Genomic DNA, 18615 nt, shown 5'->3' with positions numbered 1-18615 from the left:
AATAAGTTACAAAAGAGGAATTCGAAATGATGATTTAACTCTAAAACCAAGGTAATCAACAAATTACCAAAACTCATAAGCATTATATAGCAAAATTAAAACTTTGATCCAAACAAGAGCGAGAACTTGCTTTTTAAACTATAAAATACAAACTATGCACACAATTGTTGTCATTATATAGTGTTTTCCAAATAGTCTTTCAATTGCTCTTTCATTATGTTTTCTCCACCATCCACCACAAATTTGATCCAAATCGAAAGCATGACTTCTTGCAAGCAGAGAAAAATGGGCAAGCAACATATAATAAAACTTATAAAAACATATTAAAGAATGTTGCACATCAGAAAAATATATCATCTGTTCTTCAATGTTGTACATCTTCACAAACTTAATATACAATTCCAACCTTTCAAAGTTTATATAATAGAAGTTGCTCATAACAAAAAATATACACTAATTATTTTCCCTTAGCTAGAGTTGAGCTGAAACCAATAATCCAAAAATTACTTAAACTAAGGTTATTTTCCCTTTGCATTATGTTCATAGCCCACCCCAACTAATCCCAAAGTCCTTGAAGGGTATCTCCAAATGTCTCAAACTCTTTCCACCTTGGAAAACTCTTGAGGTGCTTAAGATTATACCAAATCCAAGACAGAACAAATTTTAAACATGGAATTTACAGCAATTGAGCTTTCTTACCTCAGGACACCTTCTACACATTCATCAATAAAAGTGAAAGATCTTGTTTGAAAACCATCTCCCTACATCTCAAACTTGTCTACAGAAGTGAGGGCCTTTCTTGCATTTGGATCTACCTTTCCATGTTCCAAATGGACCATAAATATTGTGGAACCTCCCAATTCGGCATTTTATACCGAAATCCTTAGTATAATGTTTGCACAACTCCTCTGTAGCAAGCTTCTCCAAACCATAAGCATCTTGGGGCTACGAAACAAATGTCAACACAGATTTAATAAGCACATATCTAATAGTTATTTCGCTTCCAAATCATTAACACATAAGTAAATATGAACCTCAGCAGGCCAAGCACCTGACTCTTTCAAGCTCAGATTAGTTTTCAATTGTTTAAATTCAGGGTAGATGCAAGCACTAGAAGCATAGAAAAACCTGCACTCACATGATAGAAGATCAAATTATCTGTTGGGTACTTCTTTTCTCATTGGTAGGGACAAAATCAACAACAAATGAGGGAATAATCTCATATTAAAAAGATTTACAATAAAAAATATTCCCCTTTAAAAAATTTCCAGCTCATCCTGACCCCACCCCCCACCGACAAGCCATAACTCTAAAGCATAAAAACATTGACCAACCAACCTTGTACAATTAAAGATTCAAAGCATGCCTAAACACCATGAATTGAGAAAATTTTCCTTGAAAACTAACCTCTTCACTCCATTGATTTTTGTAGCTTCAAGCATATTGAAGCTAATCATGGTGTTATTATACATAATAACAGTGATTGGACTGGATGAAGCCCATACCACCCATATCAGTAGCCAGATTGAAGACATGGTCAATTTTCTCAGTCACCTTCATGCAATTATCCATAACTCTGAGATCAACAAGATGGAATTCATGGCAGAACATATCCTCTGTCATGTGTTCATTCTTCTTCCAGTCTGAAGCAATGATGTAATGTCCTTCGCTCTTCAAACGCCTAGCAATGTGCAAAATCTTCACAACTTAATATGCAAAATACACACACAATCAGTACAAAGCCATAATGGTCAAAATCTAATGCACAACAAAAAAGAATTCCAAAGTTTATATCAAAATTAAATAAGATTGACCAATGGATCAAATAAGCAGAAACAAGTAAACAAGCTTTCAGAATCACAAAGTCACCACGAAACTATAAACATGTCACACTCACAAACTATACATCCAAGTGTCTAAGAAAGAAGCCAAAACAAATAATATAGCCTCAAAACTTACAAATAAGTAACATATCATATTTATCTTAACTACCTCATCATTGAAAGTAGTACAACTATAAATATTACATTTTATAAACATGGGGTAGGAACTCATACCTTGTCTTTTATCCAACCTTTCAAATTAAATAATGCTCTTTGACCTTTTTACATTACCAATGTGACTGAGGCTTAAAACATGTTATGTTTAATTCTTAAGTTGATAAAAAAAACAAACCTTCATAATCACAAAGTTACCATGAAACTAACTTGTCACACCGACAAACCATATATCTAATTGTCTATGACACTTTAACATCTGGGTTGTAGGGTAATACTCCTATTCCAAACACTAACCATCATAAGTTGAGTAGTACTTGCAAGCAACAAGAATCGATACCTAATGGGAAAAAGACCTCTACACATGGAAGAAAGATTGATATCATGGTTATGAACAAAAAAGTTCTCAACTTTGAAACTTTCACATTTACATTTGTAAAATCCACCCAACGCCAGTCATTTCATGATATCATCCAAATTCTTGAAGAGCTTCATTTACCATTTTATTACAAAATTGGACCAGTTAAAAGAATTTCCTCAGCCAGTTTACTGTCCCTCTCTACTTGGTAAGTATAGATCCCTTCAAATTCTTCTTAAACAGAACCCCTAGCTTCAGCAGTGTCTGGTTATAGACATCTTTGTCTGACCATGTTGTTCAAAGGATCACAAACAAAAAAGATTTAAGACAAAGGATTGAAAGTGAAAATGTGATCAGAATTTATATTCAACTGACCGTGTTTATTGGGAATATGCATAAATGGTACATTCAAGGCAAAATTCTTGTAGTGAATGTGTTGGATCTAGAGTTCCCCAAGAAAAAGCATAAAGAGGTTGCGATACCAAATCTTTACTTCTTTGTTGCACCTGCAAAACAAGAAAACTCAATAGTTGAATAAATGAAAGAATCTTCTTTTTTATGATCTTGAAGAAGAGAAGCTTGGTTACCTACATATGAGCTATAAAGATGATGGAAAATTTTTGGCAGCATAATGATGCTACCGCAACAAAACAAAAAATTTACATTGAACCTGTTCAAAGAAACACATTCTCAATAATATTCCACAACCACTTGTTCTCAACAGAACTATCAGAATTCCTAAAAAATGAATACTCAAGAACACATACATCAATAAGCAAATTTAGCTCACAATGTACTTCAAATCTCGAAAGTTGTCACAAAAGGAACAATGATTTACAAAAACTCTCCTTGTAGGTTTCTTCAGATAGTCAAACATAAACAACAATGATTTACAAAAACTTATATCTGATTACTCACTTGACTATAAATCTTAAAAGATGTCACATGGGCATTCGATCTTATACCTCTAGATTCATGGACTTGGTTCTTATCAATGAAAAGAAAAGCCAAAAAACAAAAACTCAACAAAGTTCAAAATTTCATCAATCCAAACAAATATCACAATAAATCGTGTCCTTAGAGTTAGACTTTTTCTATAAATACTTCATAATGATATAGAAGCCCACGAAACTAGCGAGATTAACGATGTATAACATTCAAGAAAAATGATAATTCAATAAACACATTCAAAATTTTGACTGAGTTCAAAATGAAGAAAACAAAAACACAAAGTTTGATAACATTAATCAAAACTAATTTGGAAACAAAATCATAAACTAAAAGTTACCCAATAACCTAAGCCAACTTTACTAAAGTAACTGGGATGGTATTTCATCTTTCATCTTTTTTCTTTTCTTTTTCTTTCCTTCTTCTCTACTACTACCATTTTTCTTTTCTTTTTTTTTTTTTATGCAACAGACGAGATCCACCCACAAATGATGGTAGTATGACACGATGGAGATCCACGACAGAGGTGGGTCGCGGTAACTAGTAAAGAACAGACCTAGTGGCGCACACGGCAGAGACGCACATGACGATGTGTGGCTGTGGCACATGTGGCAGAATGAGCAGTAGATCCGGGCGACTGATTAGACGTGGGCAACTAGATGCGACAGTGCAGGTTGCACGACGAATAGACCTGCACGGAGGCCAGATCTGCACCACAACAGACTCTTCACCCACGATCAACGAACGAATGGCAAGGGTTTGAAAGAGAGAAGTGAGAAAGAAGAGGATCTAAAGAGGGAAGTGTGAGAATGAGAGAAAAAAGAAAATAGGGGGAGAGTAAAAGGGAAATGAAAAAAATGGGGGGAAAATAGAAAGTGAGAGGATAAATTAAGCGGGTCTTTAATGTTGGTTTAAAACCGACATTAAAGGTACCCCTCAATGTTGGTTTAAAACTGACATTAAAGATCCACTTTTTTTTTTTTAAAAAAAAAAACAAAACCGAAATTATACATCCGATTTCATTTTCTCCAACCGACGTTAAAGCCGAAAATTCTTGTAGTGACGAGAGAGTCTATCAATGTTAGAGTCTACCATTGATAGATTTTGTTGTACTAGCAATTTAGTAATTACGATAGGTAACAATTTTAGGGCTAATACTTAGGTGTATAGCAACATTTTTACAAAATTACAAATATAGAAAAATCTATCAATGACCTATCAGTGATAGTATCAATCACTAATAGACTCCAAAAGTTTGATCTAAATTTTATTATAATGTATTGTGTTATATCTACTAATATTTTGGATTTAATTGCTATATTTGCCACGATCACGATCCAAATTAGAGTTGGAATATGTGTATAAAAATCTCTACATATAAACCCACATGCGATTGACTTTGATTTATATACAAACTTTTGCGTGGGAGAACTTGGTGTACAGCAAACGAATTCACTTTATATTCTGATATGAACAAATCAAATGATGGTTCAATATATTCCCAGTAAAGCTACTATCTTCTCTCGTTCACAACACCAATTTAAACTACCTACCGTTCTGATTTTCAAAAGAAAATTTCACAAAATAACCCAGAAACCAAAAACTTTTCAATAGATGACCTTTTCTAAAAACTTATCTATATCTGATCTTTTTGTCATGTGAAATACAATTCTTACCCCCACTTTTAATACAACTCAAGCGGTGCCTAAATAGCTGGAAAATTAAGGGATCGTTTCACATTCCTTTCATACTCTCGATTTTTTGCTCTTAGTTTTCTCTAGACTCTCATTTAACTTCGACATCATCTTTGATTAGTTTTTCATTGCTCGTCGGTCGGTTTCTACACAGTTTCCATCATCGTTCTCATGATGTGAAAGATATTTTACACGTTTCCTTCAATGCATGTTGATTTTTCCATTCAGCAGTATCAAAATGGTTAGTTTAACAAAATTGATCGGCCAATGTAGGTTAAATGATCATCCAACTTAGGTTATACAATCTCCCAACATAGGGTAAACGATCTCCCAACTTAGGCTTAGACGATCGCCCAACTTAGGCTTAGACGATCGCCCAACTTAAGCTTAAACGATCGCCCAATTTAGACTTAAACGTGCCTGACTTAGGTTAAACAATCGTTTAGGATTTAATAAGCGATCGTTTAGGTTTTATTAAACGATCTTCCACTTATTATCATAATGCATATGTTTGTTACAGTTTACTTTGATGATCATCCCTATTGATAAATATTTTCCTGCTACCGTCTCTTGCATGGTCCACAAAATGAATGACCTAATTAAGAAGAAACTTACCACAAAGCAGATGTTGATGTTTAGGAAAACCTGCTTTGGTCCATTGTTAGATATGGAACTTGTGTTTAATGGACAGTTGTTCCACCATTTTCTGTTAAGGGAGGTTAGTGATGAGAACCCGAATGTTATAAGCTTCAACATACTGGGAAGAAAGTTACATTCACCCAAGATGATTTTAATCTGATAACTGGGTCATGGCCGATCAAGGAAACAATTGAAAGAGATACAAGTGGTGAGAGACTACAAAATCTATTGCTCGGACCGAAGGACCCAAATGAGAAGAAGGAAAAACTTTGTAAGGATGTTTAGATCGCATTTGAAAAATTCAGATTTACAAGTGATGAAAATGTTGTTGGGGTTGATGCCCTAAATCTCATGGGTCATGTAGTTTGTAATCGTAATGTATAAAAAATTTATTTATCTAACAAAATAAGAGGTATTTTATTTGACATTTAGTAGCATTAACCCACAAAACCAATAAACTAAGATCTAAAGTTATCTTTTGTAACTTAAACATGTATGTGGGGACATACATGTTAGTGTTGACAATCAACAAGCAGAAGCAATTAGGATCTTAAGCACTCTAACTACATTGATTTTAGCAATCAAGCATGCATGGTCATAAACATAGAAGTGCAGTTTCTAAAATTCACCTTTGAAGATTCCTCCAAATTAGCAACGATTCCAGCTTCAATCTCTTCTCCTTTGGCTTCAAGACTACTACTTGTCCCTACTATCCTCTTGGCCCTTAGATGATTGTGGGATCCAAAATGAGAATGATTTTAGGGAACATGGGAGAAAAACTGTTTTTTGTGTCAAAGAGAAGAACTCTTTCTTCATAAAATTTCTCTTGCATGAACCTCTCTTTTGCTCTATGAAGCCAGGTTGTGTTCTCCTTTCAAAAGATTGCATTCTTAGTTTGACACCAAATACTTTAATAGACAATGGAATTGGGAGGTGGAAGAGGAAGTGGGAGAAGTGGGAAAAGCCCAATTCCTTCCTTTTTTTTAATTCTAAAAAATTATTTTCTTTAAAATCAATTTGATTTAAAAGTAATCAAATTCCTTTAAATTAATTTCACATAAACTTAATTCAAATAATTAATTAAAATAATTTAATATCAAATATTAAATTATTAAACCACCAATTCCTTAATCACGAATCACTATTCATGTGTTTATCATATTTAAATATCTTTTAGTACTCCAATTTCGTTTAGTTTGATAATTTAAACGTTTAATTATATCACATATAATTAATAATTCCCTTAAATTGATTTGAACATTTCAAATACTCTCATTATGCTATTCTAAAGTTTAGTCCATTTACGAGCTAGTAGGGGAACCTAATAGACCTATTGAACATGAGCGCCAACAGTCCGAGATTAATTTGCTAAACTATTTTCACCGAGTTAACCAACATTCGTTAACTACTAGGTCACTCCTCTAAATCCCAATAGTTGCACTCTCCTTACTGTAGATATATTTTTGTTCATTTGCTTTAACCATGATCAATTAGTCGATCCTTCACAGTTTTTTTGTATTAATGGTCGACCACCAGATTCACCGTCACCCATGAACCTGCACCTACGCAAATAAAATTTATATGCACCGAACTAACCCCTTATACTAACTAGTAGTACAAGCAGCAAGTTTAGGATCGAACCACAGAGAGCCAATTTGGATTCCTTAAAAGTGGAACTTGTAGAATGTAACCAAAGGAGGGGGGTTTTGTGAAGAGTTGTGAAATAAAATTGCGTAAAACGAAAAGTGCGCAATGCAAACGAATATATAAATAATCAATCGAACAAAATACTTAGCTTGGGTATTTATAGTTTGATTCATTCCTCATCAATTCTATCATAAACTATTCAAAAGATGTGCGAGAACATTTGAATTAAAACTTAGCCTACTTGATTAGAATCCTAACCAGTAGTTCACAAAATCAAGTTAATTAACAGAAAAGTGAGAATCCTCAACTAATTAATCAATCAACAGGCATTAAGATTTAAGGTAAAGCTAAGCCAATTAATCAATTTCCATCGTCTAACCAATTAATTGAGCGAGATTTATCTAAGTTAGAAAGTAAATGCTTGGTAAATAGAATCTCAATTTAACACAACAAACTAACTTAACTCATGTTTCTAGGTGACGACCACCTAACGATTACAAATTAGGGTCAATCAAAGCAATCAATTAAACATGCATAGCTAATTTGTCAGATTATCCCATACACGAAAATTGAAGAATATGCTCAAGATAAATTCTCATAAATTCATAATAAACTCGTAGAATTACAATACAAGTCTCAAGAATCGAATTGGAACGAAATTAAACTAACTAACCTAAGCTAAGTTCTTACCCTTTAGCCACGAAACATGTTCGAAATCAATACAATTGGCAAAGGGGAGTAATTTTGTACAAAATTTTGGTATAAAAGGGAGTTAAAATGAGGTTGGAACAGAGCGGTGGCGCTCAAAATCGGGTGTACTCGACGTATTCTCATCGACTGACCCAAATATTTCTTTTATAAAACTATCGCAACGTCGCAACGCTAGAAAGAGCATTGCAACGCTACGACGCATAATGGCCAAGCGTCAGGCGAGCGTCACAACGCTGCCTTGACACTATGTTGTATACGCATTGAGTTTGAATGTATGTATTCTATCCTAGAGCATTAGAGGGCAGCATTGGCGAGCGGTGCGACGGTGGTGTTGAGGCATCTCCAAAGCGTTGCAACGCTTGGGGCAGCCTTGCAACACTGCCCTGCATCGAAGCATTCTGTCCAATAGCATTGAGCTAGCGTTGGACTTAGGTTTAATGAGAGCGTTGCAACACTCGGCAGGGCAGCATCCTTCATTCCTTCGTCATTTGATCATTTTAGCTTCTAACTTCATCATGTTAACACCTTTTTGTCCTGAATGCTTAATCCGACTACTTGTACACTCGAGTCCTACAAAATAATCAATTTAACCAAATTAAGTAGCTAAACAACCCTAAGTTAAGTGGAAGAAGATAGCATATTTCCAGTGTTATCAAACACCCCCAATTTAATTCTTAATCATCCTCGAGCTAAAACAAGCAATCATGCAACAATAATCAATTTGTCAAACTAGAGTGTTCGTTACTCAAGCCTCAGTAGCAAACTAGGATTAATTTCACAATCAATTAGGTGATAAAAAAGCATTCCATCATTTCAAGAACGGTTTGAAAATTCGTTTTAAAATTTATTATGTATGTTCAAGCTCAAAGTTATTTATTTGAACAAGAGCGAGCCCAGAATGGTCTTATGAATCTTCCATTTGTTTTCCCCCTACACTGGCTCGAAGGTTGCAGAATTAGTTTTCCTAAATTAAAAATGATAATGACATCAAATTGCATCGATCAAAATCTAATCATCCATCGCCCCTACCTTTTTTTTCTTTTTAAAGCTCAAAGGGGAAACTTAATCTAAGAAACCGACTTTCGTTTTTGGCTTGCTCATACGGGTGTCATGCGAGTCATCCAACTATGGGCCAATTTCCCTTCAAAAGTGCCTAAGCTTACTCATTCCTCCAGGATACTTTAGCTCAAAGGGAAACCACGGGTGTCATGTATAGGAACTTTTTTGGAAGAGATCCTTGAGCGGAAGTGGATCGTCCAAATTCCATTAATTATTGAAAACTAAATTTACAATAAACATACAAGATATGCATTCAAAATAAATTACAGTATGCTTGATACAAAAAAAAAAGGGTTCAAGATACATTACCTTTGAAGAACCTTTCTCTTCACGTATCCCTCGAACAATCACGAGTCTCGAACTCAACAACGTCTTGAAGACCTTCTTCAAGAACTTCACGAACCAAACAAAGAGAATACTACCAAAATGAGCCTTTGGTGTTCTCAGGGTGAGAACCCAGGAGTGGTGCGCTCTGACTATTTTGGTTAAGAGGATTTTTTTATTTTGGAGGAAGAAGAAGATTGAGAGAATGCACAGAACGTTTCTCCAAAGTCTCAATCGTATTGTCAAAAACCAATGTTAGCTGTATGTGTGTTAGGAAGAAGAATAAAACTAATTTTTCTTTTATTTCTTTTTGCCACAAAACCAAATAACCATCCACTAAGATGGTTGGAGAGAAAAGAGGGAACTATTATTCAAAATAATAAAATAATATAAATAAATATGATAACTAACTTATCATATTATATTTATATTAAACTATATGTTATATCAAATATGATATATAACATATAGTTTAATATTATATCATATACAATATAAACTATAGTTTCTTTTCTCTATTTTATTACATTTAATATAAATCATATTTATATTAAATTTAACAAATATAAATCATATTCATAAAAAATATATTTGAATCTCATTCAAATATTTATTTCCTCCAATTAAACTGTAATGTATCAAATACATTATAACAATTATATCATATACAATTGAAACGATTTAATTATATCAATATAATTAAATCCCTCTTATTAATTTGAACGATTCAAATTAATCCAAAAACTGATTCTCAACTAAATTCTTATGAGCTACCGAGGGGACCTTATGGACCTGTAGCTTGAAACTTGATGCGCTGCGCAAGCATACGCAATCGAAGTAATAAATCGCAAATAGGGTATCGTCCTCGGGGACCCGCGTGAGCAAAATTTTCCTAAATTTAGTTATTCTTTGTTAATTTTATTCAAGCAACCCAAAAGATGAATTGTATCTATAACTATGACTAATGAAAACTCAATCACACACACAAGAACAAATTCAGAGCAAAAAGATTCAAGGGTGTTGTTTCATTTAGGCAATACAGTGAACATGACATGCAATTGATTGAAATTGATAGATTGAGGCTAAAAGTTCTAAAATCAGGAAATCCACTCTCGAGCTCAAACCCTCCTAATAACTACCCATCAACCCGAATCTCTTTTATCGCTTGAATAGTTACAGCCCTTAAGATCCTTCAATTGCACCCTTTATTATTCTAAATTCATTCTCATGCAATTTCGAATAACAATCTAAATTATTGGGTTTAGCGAATTAAACTCTCTCTTGAGACATCTAATTAACTTAGGTTCATTCAATTAATAGTTAGTTAATCAAAAGCATTAAACAATAATAATTTAGAAATCCATGCAAAATCAATCAACTGTAAATTCAATATTCAGAGTAACATTCCCTAAAATCCACAAACACCCTAGAATAATAGAGTTTAACCACATATGATTCTAATAACAAAATTTCACAAATAATCAATCATTAAAGCAAAAAGTAAATTAATGTAGAAGAATGATCTCCCTTCAATAGGTCTGAATCCCAATCACGATCTCCTTGACTCTCGCCATGAATCTCGTGTTGTTTTTCAACAAAACAGCACACTCACGAAAAATCTTCTTGTCACGAACAGCCTAAAAATGATCTTGAATCTACTCTTAACCAAAATCTCGAGTCTTCTACCAAAAACGATCAGAACTGCTGTAATTCGACTCTTGTACGGACTAAAATTTCTCAAAATCAGCTCTACCTCCTTTTCTCTTTTCTCCTAGCGGTGCAACACTGTTATTTATATTATGCTCACAGCGTTGCAACGCTGGTGTCATGCCAACCGCGTGTAAAAGTCGTAGCATTGCAACACTGCCCTGTTCTAAAATGCTCTCGGGTCTGCAGCGTCAAGAAGTAGGGAAATTTTGGGTGTAATCACTACTCCCATCCCATATCAAACCAAACAAAAACTAACAATAGTAGCTCTAAATTTGAAGGTAATAAAAGCACTTTTTAGATACTTTTCAAAGCTCCAACGGTACATGAATAATGAATTAATCTCTTTAATTACATTATCTGCCATCCGTTAACTGTCGGGCACTCCACTAAAGACCCGCAGTTGCACTCTTCGTACTACTGATATATTTTTGTGTCCATTGGATATAACCAATCAACAGTACGATGACCCTTCATAAATTACTCGTAAGTACAGATGGTCCAAATTGCCATTTTTCCACTATAGTTACATCTAACTCCTTATGTACCACTGATCTCTCTAATGAACAATAGATCATAGTCCCACTATGGCTAAACCGCTCTCGGGTCAGGAGAGGGTGTGGCGTCACATTGTTCAAGATCCCGAATCAGCCCTTAAGGGAGCAATTTATCTATTTACCCCTACTTCGATGAATGAGTGAATTAGATCTTGTGTAGTTGTGTTCTTAGCTCCCCAATCATACGAATCTCCAAAATGGTAGGCCTTTTGAGTCGGCGATCTGGCCACTCTCACCCATACAAATCAAAGGACCGCCCTCATAGGCAGGAGTTCATAACTCACTTAGGATTTAGGTCATGTTACCTATAATCATCCTGGTGAAATGAAAGTCTCTATTATGAATAGTGTTATATAATGAGACTAAACATTTCATGGTTCGGTCTTATACAAACTATTTTATATAGAATATCCCCACTCGCATGTCTAATACATGAATATCAGGATCAGATCATTTATAGCACTTTACAACAATTGTAAACCTACAAAGCGAGTCATATTCATAGTGTCACCAAGATAAGGTATCTAGCCTTATCTATCTACTCCAGACCATTTAGGTTATCACTTAAACATGATCCACATGTATGTCTCCATATACATGTTTAAATTACAACGATAACCTTGGATGTTAGTTTATTGGTTTTATGGTTAATGCAACTAAAATATCACATATTTTATAGACGAAATGAATAAAATATCGTATATTATTAATCATATTTTAAGGTATCAACCCCAATAATGGCCGCCCCAGGTTAATCATACCCTTGAAGAAGAGGAGTAGACCCTTAAACATGCATAAATGAAAATTCTCTCCTTTTTTTTTTTACTAGATAACAGTGATATCAATTGACTACATCTCAAGCATGCATTATTAAATTGAATCGTGGAAAGACTAATATCTATCACCAAGGCCTATTGAAGTTACAACAATCTTATGGTCTCATAATTCAATTCTAAGCAAGCATACAGGGTTAAGATAGATATGCACAGGGCTTGGAGATGTAATAAAAAAAAATTAAGCATAATTTTTCAAAAACATTATGAAAATTATGAATCCTTTCATCCAACCTTTTCTAGTACAAAAATAATTCATACGAGTGCATTATAGACTAGTCATCGTAAGGAACAAAACAGCAAGACAAACTCAATCAAGCAAACATTGTTTGAGCACAACGCTCAAGAACCGCAAATAATATCATCATAAAAAAAACAGCCCAAAAATCTAACATCTCACCCCTAACTTTTAAAATGCACATTGTCCTCTTTGTGATTAAAATAAAGCACGGGGAATCGGAATACTTTCCTGAAAATGGAGTGAAGGAAGGATATAGGACACTCGACTCAACTTCTTTTTTCACCAAAAATCCTAGCAAACAAGAATAATAGAAATAATTAGGCCCAACAAAATTTTTAAAAAAATTATTGAATTGAAATCTAACCCTAAAAAGCAAACAAATTTAAATCATGGCTGCCTTTAGGTAGCGCAAATATTTATGGTCAGTTGTTTGACCATGACCTGTCTCCTGACAAGATACATAAATATTCTCGTGTTTCTCAAGTCCCTTCTTGGATGAATCAGTATAGCCTGGTAAGGCTAAAAGGCTTCTCATCTTAAGAAGAAAACCTAACAAATCAAATTTGATTTTTTTGAAAAATGGTAAAAAGAATAAAAAGAAAGCCTCAAAAGACTCAAATGACTGTAAAGAGCCCACATAAATAAAAGACGTAACAGATTTATGAGGACTAGGATAACAAAACTCAAATATATACAAAATCCCAGAAGTTAGAATAGGGTGAGGTCTTTCTCAAACTCTACGTTAGGTTTTTAAATGATGTATATTTTCTATGTTAATTTCCCCAAAATTATATTGATTATTTGCTTTAATTGCTAATTTTGTAGGTAAAACGGTCCCCGAGATATTTTGGAGTCATTAAGAAAATTGTGCCAAAAAGATTTAAAAAAAATGACTAAGAAAATAAAAAAATTGAAGAGAATCGAGTATACACCCAGAATGCCATCGAGTAAGGTTGTTGAATCATCGACATCGAGTATTTAGCATAATACTATCGTGTATAATCAAATAAGAATGTTGAGTATTCTGCTATCAAGTCATCGAGTTTCTTCTTATTCATTCTTCATCGAGTTAAAGCTATCAAATAAAGGACATCCAGCATCGATCATCGAGTAATCTATCATCGTGCATCGAGGATCGAGTATGAAACAGAAAGCTCACATTTTAAATAGTAGAAAACTCGATGCATTCATTCTTTTTTCGAATTTTGACGCGGTTCATCCTCGCGCCTCATGATGCTTTGCTGCTGGTATAAATAAGTTCAGTTCTTCAATAAAAGGGAGAAGACATATCATTTTTAGATGAGATATCATTTTGAAGAGATCCATCATTCTCTGGAGAGAAACTTCAAAGAAGAGAAATCTATTTTTTAAAGAGAGACTTCGATTTCCAAGAGCGATTCTTGTAATTTTTTGTGAGATTCGATCGATTTGTACTCAAACTTGTATCTGTATGCGACTGTTAATGGACTGCTTGACGAATTTCATACCCCATGAGTATGTAATTCTTTTGCTTGGGGAATTATATTAATTGACATTTTCTTGAGGCTTTTCTTGAATTTTCTTTCATGTAATTACTTTCTTTTGAATGTTTTTGCTATAATTTAGAATAAAATTGATTAAGATTGAATTGACGACTCAAGATTGATCAATTTTTATATGCAAAAATTATATGGTTCTATCACAAATTGTAATTATAGTACCAAGAATTAGTAGTCATGATAGAAAATGTGGACTTCTTTTCCTCTTTTCTTTAAAGAATCTATTAATTCAGAACATTCATGCAATCAATCTTGAATTTTCAGTCTTTTGATTTCAAGATTGGAATAGTTAAGAAAATCCATGAGTTTAATGCAATTTAGGGTTTAATTGTGAAATGTCTTTAGGAAGCATTTAAGACCTAGATTAGGTTAATTTTGAAATTAGCTAATTAGTTAGAGTTCTATAAATGTCATTTGTTTTGGGTAGATAGAATTGATGACACCTATTTCACACTGAACACTCTATCACCTAGATCTTGTCAAATCTAGACCCAAAATTCTCCTTAACCTCACAAAAGGGTAGACATGGAGTAATGTCCTCAATCAGGTCCTCTAAAAGAATTGCAAGAAAAGTCGCGGCTTGTCCCAAATAGGCATACTTAAAATGGTCTGGAAGCTCCTTTAGCTCTACTTTAGGTGCCTGCAAAACAGAAGGAAGCACGTTGTCAGAAGATTCATTATCAGAATAAAAGAGCATACCTACCCATTCTATATTCAATAAAACAGCAAGCTCTTCAACCGAAATCAAGTCTCCTAAATCCTCCTCCTCATTATCATAGACGTCCCATATAACTTCCTACTCAAAGTAGTCAAACACATCAATCATGCACAAATACTGTACATGCCTTTTGGTGGAAGATTTCATATCATTGAAAATATTAAACTTAGCTATCTCACCATTGAACTCGATGGACAAAGTATCCTCATCCACATCAATTTAGTCTTGATCGTCTTCATAAAAGGTTGACCAAGCGAGATGGATGCAAATGAGATAGATGTGGGCTCTTCACCATTAACCTGAACTAGGACATCCTCTATGACTCCTAATGGGTGTATAAAAGACCTATCAGCTAATTGAATTACAATTCCTGTCTCAGTTAGGTCTTTTTAATTCTTGATAAATTGAATAAGGCATAACATTTACTAATGCACCCAAATCTAGCATGGCCCTATCAATTTTCTTTTTACCTATGATGCAAGGGAAAGAAAACATACCTGGATCCTTTTGTTTTTCAGGCAAGTTCTTCTATAGGATCACAAACACAGATTGACTCACCACCATTCTCTTATTTTATTTGGCTTGTCTTTTCCTCGTGCAAAGCTCTTTTAGGAATTTGGCATATTTAGGAATTTTCTTGACAGTATCGAGGAGAAGAATATTTATCTACACCCTTCTAAACATCTCCAAAAGCTCCTTGTCCTTGTCAACCATCAGTTCCTTTGGCCTTACAAGCCTGGAAGGAAAAGGCACTTTAAGCACGTATGTATCTAAAGAAGGATAAGGGTGAGAATATACTCCCTATTTATTTTGTGGTGGTGGTAAGATGGTTGAATTCGAAGAAGAAATTCCTCAGCTTTCCAATTCCGACTCTTTTGACTCAGTAGGTGGCTCTAACTCCTTGCCACTCCTCAACGTGATTGGACTTACATTTTCTATAGGGTTTGATTCTGGTTGAGATGGGAGTTTGCCAGATATCTCTCAAATTTACACATCGAGGTGGTTAGTTACGAGACTTGGGTCTCCAAAGCATCAATGACACTCTGAAATTTAAAATGATTACCAGCAAGACTTTTAACCATATCTTCTAAGAACATACCTAAACCAAACGGAGCTCCATGACTAGGTTGAGCCTGCTCCTTCTGTCCTCCCCATTTGAAGTTTGGGTGGTCTCTTCACCCAAGATTGTAAGTCTGACTGCATGGGTCCCACCTTTTTGCTTTGCTTATTGAAATTATAGCCTCAATAACATTTACCTCAACCGTTGCTCCTGGCAGAGCACTTGGGCAAATGGCAGTTGAATATGCTAGAATGCAGAAGCAAGCAGCGGAAGCAAAACAAGATCATTAAGAATTCTAATTCATTAATCTTGACTTCAAATTCAGCATGCTCATAAACTAAAAACAGAGTTTCAACACTAACCTTTGAAGTACCTCTTGAATCACGATCTTCAACTGCAATCTCCTTTCCTTTGGTTGTGAACCACCACAAGGTCTTCCCTACTATTCTCTTGGAGCCTTAGATTGAGTTGTGGCACTCAAAATAAGCTTGAATTAGGGAAAATGGAGGAGAATGACTGGCTTATCAGCCTTTTGAAGAACTGTTCTTCAACACACATTTTTCAACAAAATTTGCAACTATTGCATCATCGATTTCCATCTCAAAACTGAAGTTTATATTGCATGACGTTCAAGCAACAAACCTTCTGCATGAATTCCAGCTCATGCTTGAGAATTTGAGCTGTAAAAATGGTGGAACCATGAAGGAAGTCTAGGAAGAAGTGGGAAATTCCCACTTTTCCAATTCTTCTCATTTTCCAATTTTTATTTCAATTTTGAAACTTTTCCAAAATTAAAACTAAAAATTAACTTTTCAATTTTAATTCTTTAATCAAATTGAGTTTTTATTAATTTGATAATTAATTTTTCTAATAAAATTAATAATTAATTAAACAATTTAATTAATTTTAATTAATTTAATATCAAATATCAAATTAATTAACCACCAATTTCACTATCATGAATCCCTATTCATGAATTTAATATTTAAATCATATTTAAATATTAATAGATTCTCCAATTTTGTTTAATTCCAAAATTAAACGTGTAATTATATCACATATAATTACTAATTCTCTTATTTCTAATTTGAACGTTTCAAATCAACTTATCACGCTACTCTAAGGCTAATCTTTTTGTGATCAAGTAGGGGGACCTAGTGGACCTACAGATCATGGGCTTCAACGATCTGAGATTAATTGGCTAAACTCTTTACACCGAATTAACTCCCATTCATTAACTACTAGGTCACTCGAATAAAGCCCATAGTTGCACTCCCCTCACTGTAGATATATTTGTTGGGGATGATGCTCTAAAGTCTTGTGTCCTGTAGTTTGTAAATACATTTTGTATGAACGCTTTTGATGTATAATATATGATATTTACTTCACTTCATGACTTTGCACATTGAATATTTTATTTGCTTTACCACAAACCAATAAACTAAAATCCCTGGTTGTCATTATGTAACTTAAGCATGTATGTCGTGACATACAAGTGGATCATATCTTAAGTGATAACTAAAATGGTCTGTAGTATATGGATATAGGAGGAAAATATCCTGGTAATGCTATGGCAAGTGTTGTGACTTGCCTCATATGGTCTAATCCTGATCACTCGTGTAGGGACATGCGAGCGGGGGCGTCCTATACAAAGAGTTTGTATAAGACCTAACCATGAAGTGCTAACGTCTCGTTATATAATGTCGTTCATTACAGAGACTTCACTTCACTAGAATGACCATAGGTAACATGACCTCAATCCTGAGTGAGTTGGGAACTCCTGCCATTGAGGGCGGTCCTTTGATTTGCATGGGTGCGAGTGGCCAAGTCGCGGACTCAAACCTACTACTTTGAGGATTCGTTTGATTTTCTAGCTGGGAACTCAACTACACAAGATGGAATTCACTCCTTCCCCAAAGTAGGGGTAAGTAGATAGATTGTTCCCTTAAGGGTGGATCCCGGGGCTTGAACGATGTGGTGCCACACACCTTCTAATGGCCCGAGAGATGTTCACACATAGTGGGACTATGTTGTATTGTTCATTAGAGGGATCAGTGGTACTTAAGGAGTAAGATGTAACTATAGGGAAAAACGGTAAATTGCCCCAATTGTACTTACGAGCATCTGTGAAGGGTAATCGTACTCATGATTGGTTATATCCGAAGGACACAGAAATATATCTGTGGTAAGAAGAGTTCAGTTATTGGTCTTTAGTGGAATGTTTGGCTGTTAATGGATGGTGAATCTCGTTTCTAAATAGTTTAGTCAACTATTCACGTATCGTTGGAGCTTCGAGCCATAGGTCCATAAGGTCCCCTTGGTAGCTTGGATACAAGTTAAGAATCAGTTTTTGGGTCAGTTTGAAATGTTCAAATTGAAAAGAAGAAGTTTGATTATATATGATATGATTGACTAAATGTATGAGATACATTAATTTGAAGGAAATTGGATATAAATATGATTTATTTCTAGTAGAGGGGAAAATACTATGGTGGATATATGATATCAAACTATAGGTTATGAATATAATGTGATTATATTTATTATTTTATTAATTGGACAGTTATGGGATAATTGCCTGACG

At 34.4% G+C, this 18615-nt stretch overlaps 1 pseudogene; it reads right to left on the bottom strand.

Annotated features, from left to right (window-relative positions):
* Positions 1-6: 6 nt before the first annotated feature.
* LOC120067648 lies at positions 7-16784 on the bottom strand (annotated as a pseudogene).
* Between the last annotated feature and the right edge of the window lie 1831 nt (positions 16785-18615).

Source organism: Benincasa hispida, chromosome 12 (genome assembly GCF_009727055.1).
Source record: "Benincasa hispida cultivar B227 chromosome 12, ASM972705v1, whole genome shotgun sequence".
NCBI classification, from domain to species: Eukaryota; Viridiplantae; Streptophyta; class Magnoliopsida; order Cucurbitales; family Cucurbitaceae; genus Benincasa; species Benincasa hispida.
The sequence above is the reverse complement of the archived record's forward strand: the minus strand, read 5'-3'. Positions and strand labels throughout refer to the sequence as shown.